Below are 6,248 nucleotides of genomic sequence, written 5' to 3'. Positions count from 1 at the left end.
CACATCGTGCCAACATCCAACAATTTTAACAAGTATAGTGCCGTGGCGCCGAAACGAGAAATTTTCTTTCTGACATTGTCAAGGTCACAATATCATCTTAAACTTATTCAAACTCAAAATAATACTAACTACTAAATTTTAAATTAATAAATTTGATATCAAAATAATGATAATATTTCTAAAGCATCCGTAAAATTATTATTTTTTTAAATATGGAAATAACTGTTAAGTTATGGGAATACAATAAAAAATAAAATCGCAATAAAACGTAATAAAACTCCATTTGATGTGCATATGCAATAAAACATGTAGTTGTTTAGAATAATGTTTAAATATGCAAATTTATGCGTTTTTATGCTTTTTATGTATTTTATGTACACACAAGATGGTATAAAAGACATAAAATACATAAAACTATCTGTATCTCTTTGCATATCTATGTGTGTGTGTGCGTACGCATAAAAATACACAAGTAATGAATGCAAACTGAAAATAATTAACGCGCGGCGCGGTAATTACGCCGACCTGACGCTGGGCAGAATATTTCAATGTGCGCGCACATTAAAACCAATCAAAGTTAAATCAAACCGCCGCGCTGCGCGATCAAACTGGTTTATTATTTATTTTTTATAAAAAATTTTATATACGTGCGCGTCGGTTTTTTTTACGCGCACAACGCGAGATGGTTTCCCATTTTTTGCGTGCGACGCAGCAACCGAGCGAGATGTTTTGCTTTAATAACGCATTATGTTGTTCAAATGTTTTATGATTTACTTTACGACGCATTACATCCTCCCGGATCGTTCGGAAATATATTCTTATCATCATTATCACTCTATTAAGCACAGTGTACAGCAATAGATACCTGGGAGTTGTGATAGATGTATGCTTTTATGATTATATGAAGTTTTTATTGATTAACAGTTCACGCTGGTGTTTTTTATTTTCATAGGCGTGAAAATTGATAAGATATGAGGTAATAATGATGAAATTAATGCAAAATATGTATTCAAACCGTTGTAGGCATTATAATATAGGTACGTAATATTATAAAATGTTGATTAAGAACTGCGCATGCGCAGATGTATGAGTCAATATAACCTATAAAAATGTTTTAATCTTACATAACCTTAAAAATACTAGGTATAGAGATAATTTTCGCGTGTTTACGTATGTGTAGCTTATCTTTTGTCCGCTGAGAACACCAGGACACTGGCGATTACTCCGGCGCGGACAAAGACGTTCCACGCATGCGAGGCGCGATCGTCGCCAAACGACCAGAAGCCCGTTCCGCGATGCGCGAGTGTGGCGAAGCCGGCGACAACTAACGAGCGCGTAATATTTGGAATTTCGCACGATTTTTAACGCGGTGCGCATCAAAGACGCCGGCAAAAACAAATAAAGCCGCAGACGTAACGAAATAAATACGCGATGGAACAACGCGCCGGACATTTGCGACCACGACGACGCACCCGGTAGCTGCGTGGAAAAAAGCGAATAACAAAAATATCGAAAAGAGAGGCACGAAGAAACTCAAAAACAAAAAAAAAAGAAAGAAAAAACGCGAGCGCGCCAAGAGTTGCGTAGGAATATTTCGCGTTGCGCGCGTGCATCTTCCGCGCAAGTGAGGTTTTTTGTGCGCGGTGGTGGAATGAAACAGTCGCATTGTCGACGCATTGCTGACCAGGCCAGGCATCCAGCCTTGGGAGTGCTGAATTTCTTTTACGAGTAGAGAATAATGTTAATTATGCGGAAAAATCAATTAGTTTTTCTTTTAAAAACCCATACCAACTTCATTTTATTATCTATATTTGTTTATCCTGTTTACGTATCTTCATTTAAACTTCATCTTCATTTAAACAATAGTTTTTGTTTCAATTAACATTCATATTGCAATTTACGCATAGAAAACCAGCAAAATGAATGAAAATCAATTTTTACGTAGTGTAAACATTTCAAAATACAGTAGAGTCCGGTTATAATGACATCGAAGGGAATTGACAAACACGTCATAATAAGCGGACGTCATACAAAGCGTTTTGAGAAATGAAAACCCTTTTTTATGTAAATATGTACATATACATATATATTAAATCAATATCAAAATTGCACGTAATCAGCACATTATAACACATACAAGTGTATTTTTTACTGCAAGTAATCTGTAATTTTTGTCTGCTTTTGTTTTTTCATTTAATTAATTATCTTGTGATTTTCGAAGCCTCCTCGGTTTCAAAACATTTGAATTGAACGATTGCTTAATGCGGTTCTTGTTTTCTAAAAAGCATTGAGATTGTCGAATGACCCACGCCAAATTCGGATTAATGGAAAATACGGATTAAGTCGTGGTCAAGGTGCTGCTGCCCGAATGCTTATATTTATTATTTAAGCATTTGGTCTTTCCGATAGTAAATACATAAAAGTAATTTGACAATCATAAAAGAAATGTAGCAATAAATATAAAAAGTTCGCCACGTGTCGAACGTCGTCGGGTATCAACGAACATTACCGGAGGTGTAAAGAATCATGTTGGTCATTATAACCGGACATAATCTGTTAAAAATGGGTCATAATAAGCGACATGTCACTGTAAGCGAAGTCATTATATCCGACTTTTTTATACAGAATTTTATATGAAAACCAAACTTGGTAGTGTAGGTACGTCATAATAACCGGTTGGTCAATATAAGCGGAGTCATAATAAACGGATTCTACTGTACTTCTTAGCTATTTTTATGCACTGTATGCAACCAACAATACAGATTTTTGAATTTTTCATTTTCTGATCGATAAAATTGAGACGACACACTTGTTGTTACGGTTAATTATGCACGCATAAAATTTCTACAGTTCCGAAGTCTCGGCGCGTCGCGACATGGCGTCTCGTTACGGATTTTCGCATTTTTGTGGCGACGCGGCGCGACTTGACGGCCGGACGGCTGGACGACGCAACGGGAGCACTCGTCATCGCGTGTGCCTTGCTGTTTTACACCGTTGTCCACAAACTCTCCATCGATGTCTTCAACCGCGGCGCGCACGTAAAACTCACTCGATCCCTGGGAACGAAAACGAATTGCGCATAAAATTCCGCCGAGGAATGCCTCCAAGCGGGCGCGCATTGTGTAATTGTCAATAACGACGGCTAACAACTTGCACAACAAGATGCGAGCAGCCGAGGAAAATTCTTTTAAATGATTTTCACTAGGCAATCAAGTATACATAGACTAATAAGTTGCCTAAGCACAATTTTATTTATTTACGCTTCACGGCGTTATTTTAATGCAGTCGTTTAATTTCATAACGTTTGAAAAGCTTTCAACGTGTTTCCTATTTTTTTCAACGAAATAAAATGGCCTCTATTCTATTGGGTTTTTGGTACGCTTTGCTCGATTTGATTTTATTGCGAGCAGCTCGAGAAAGCTTTTTAGTCAAGTCACATTTTCGCATTTTTATTTACTCTTGATTCCGTGATTCCGCCCGCTGGAAGAGAGTCGAGAGAGCGTTTAGCGCGACGTCAGTGCCGGGGAAATGTCGCCGGCAGCCGTTTCCGGTCGGCGCTCAGCGGATGGAAGCGTCGCGAACGAGGGGTAACCGGGAATAGGGGGTGCAGGGAGCCGCCTACTCGTCGCCCACCCTGAAAGCCAGCAAGCTAAGCAAGCCACCCTTTACACAGCCAACGGTTTCGTCGGTTTTCGGATGACGGGATGCGACTGATGCGAGAATTCCGAGGGGTGGCAACTTTTCAATGTCGGGAATGCGCGCAACCAACATGAAATTGTTAAATGTGTCACATATGTAACGATAACTATCATAACTTTAGTTTATTATGTGTTTACTACGCCTGGAAGTGAGGCCAAAGCATTGGGAAATTTAAGTTATTGAAAATATTCCGTTCAGCCTGACTACTTGTTAATAATAATTGACGTAAACTCGCATTCTGCGAGCGCGCAGTGAAAATCACCACACAAAACAAGTCCGACTCGCATTTCGAAGCAGTTTTAAAAACGAGCAGAAAAAAACAATGAAGAAGAAACCAGAATGACCAAAAACGTCGATGTTAATTTAATTGGCATCGTAAAAATAAAGATATTGCGTTTATTAAAACATAACAAGACTCAAAGATACAATCAGCGGTAAAAATGTGTCAAATAAGTTGTTTCTTCCTTTTTTTCGCGTTTATGAAATGTTCAACTTTGTTGAATTTACGTATTGCACCACGTGCAATTTTAATGTAATAAAGTAATAACATAATCGTTGGATTGCGTAACGACACGAACGCAGTTGCAGTATTGGCAATCGTACGCAGACGTAATACGGAGATAAATGCCATGCGACCGCAATTATCACCATTGCGCACCCCTTCAATCAGTCGCACACTGAGCATGCATCGATGAACGCGCCAATCTCGCACACCCCCCGTGGCTTCTTCCCATGTTTTTTGCTACTTGTGAACTTGCATTCGTGCCGCTAATAAAAACTGCCATAAATTTACTGCAAAGTTTTTTTATATGTGAATCTCTTATGTTCGGCACTTGTACCGCAAGTCAATCATTAGCCAATTTTTTCAATCACAAATATTACGATGTTATGACATTAATTCTAAAGATTTTTTTATGTAAATGATTTTATAAATTAATATTTATTATTTTAAGTTAATATTAACGTCAAAATATTTATTTTCTCTTGTGTTCGGGTCTTGTACCGCAACTCAATCATTGGCACTTTTTTCAAACGTGAATTTTACGATGTAGTTACAATAAAAATTATTTTCAATGTCTAATTTCAACTTTTTACGATAATAATTATGTTAAAATATTTATTTTCTCCTCCGTTCGGTTTTTATACCGCAAATCAATCATTACCATTTTTTAAACCACAAATTTGGTTAATAAATACATAGATATAAACCCTTTCCATAATTTTTATGTTTTTGAGGTTAATACTTAATAAATTTCAAAATATTTATTAATTTAATAAAGACTTAGTATAAATCACATGAGTTATTATGACTTCTTATTGGTTCGTGTGGATCTGCGTTGATTTACATCGATTTAAATTGGAAAATCGGTCGCGATTAAATCGCCGTAAATCAACGACGATAATTGCCGAAGCGCGGCCGAAGAGCGAAGTGTAAACGCAATTAAGGTGAAAAGTTAATTAAGAATCAATTAGCCGCCGCGGCGCACGAACCTACACACACACATACGAAAAGAACGGTGGCAGTTATGACTTATTCATTTGCATCGGCTCGGGTTGCATTTAATTAACTCATTTCGTTCATCGTCAATCGGATTCAGATCTATTTCCATCGCTTCTCTTTTTATTCTGGTCACAGCATGAAAGCGCCGCTGCCGAAAATGCACAGTTATCATAATTAAGTGGACGCGTAATGAGAGTAGCAGTAAAATTCGACGATGTGAATTTGAAACCTAATCAGATGCACTAATTAATGCACAGCGCCGGTATCTCATGGCAAATTACACTAAATCGATGCGTATAATTACTTGCGTCGAATTATGATTAATTATTTTAGATTGGCGATTAAAAATTAGATTTTTAAAGTAAAAATTTAAAAGAAATTTTTAATTTTTTGAAAACTTAGATACGAGTACAATACAACACAAATGAATATGTGTTATGTTTACATTGATGATTTCGAATGTGATCTAATGAGACAAACGCTAATAAAAGTGATGAATGTGTATTAACAAGTCGATGGGACGCGTGCTCACCGCGGGGGATGTCATCAAGGGCGCTTTGTAACCGCTCCCTTTTGTACTTTTTCCTAGTGCGTTGCTAACGTCACAGTCAGAGTTCATGTTCATCTCGTTGGCGGCGAATTAGCTTCAACTTCAACGCCCTCCGATCTTTGATTTTTATCATTTTATCAATTCAATCTTTGATAGAAAGCAACACGTGCGTAATAAACACATTCAATGCTTCTTTAATTAGGAAGTATAATGTAGGCAACCAAAAGAACACATAAAATGAATATAAAGTTGCATATCTTGTTTAAAAACTACTAAAATGTGTAAATTATTGAATATTGTTTTACTCTGAGTTCTTTTGCTTCATTAGCTTCCTCAGTCCGAGGAGAAAAGAAAAAACGTAGATTCATTGTTGAAAGTTACGGTGGAAGTTCGGACGCAACACCGTCGGGGATTAAGTTCGGTTCGGTTCGCATCAATTGGATTGTGAAAATTGAAGAATGGAGAGCGCAGCGTGGCGTCCATTCAACTCCGCCGCGC

Source organism: Atheta coriaria, unplaced genomic scaffold, assembly GCF_025399875.1.
Source record: "Atheta coriaria isolate IRGN ID8LTWV9N9 unplaced genomic scaffold, Caltech_Dcor_3.1 hic_scaffold_13_pilon, whole genome shotgun sequence".
NCBI lineage: Eukaryota > Metazoa > Arthropoda > Insecta > Coleoptera > Staphylinidae > Dalotia > Dalotia coriaria.
Note: the sequence above shows the minus strand (reverse complement) of the source record.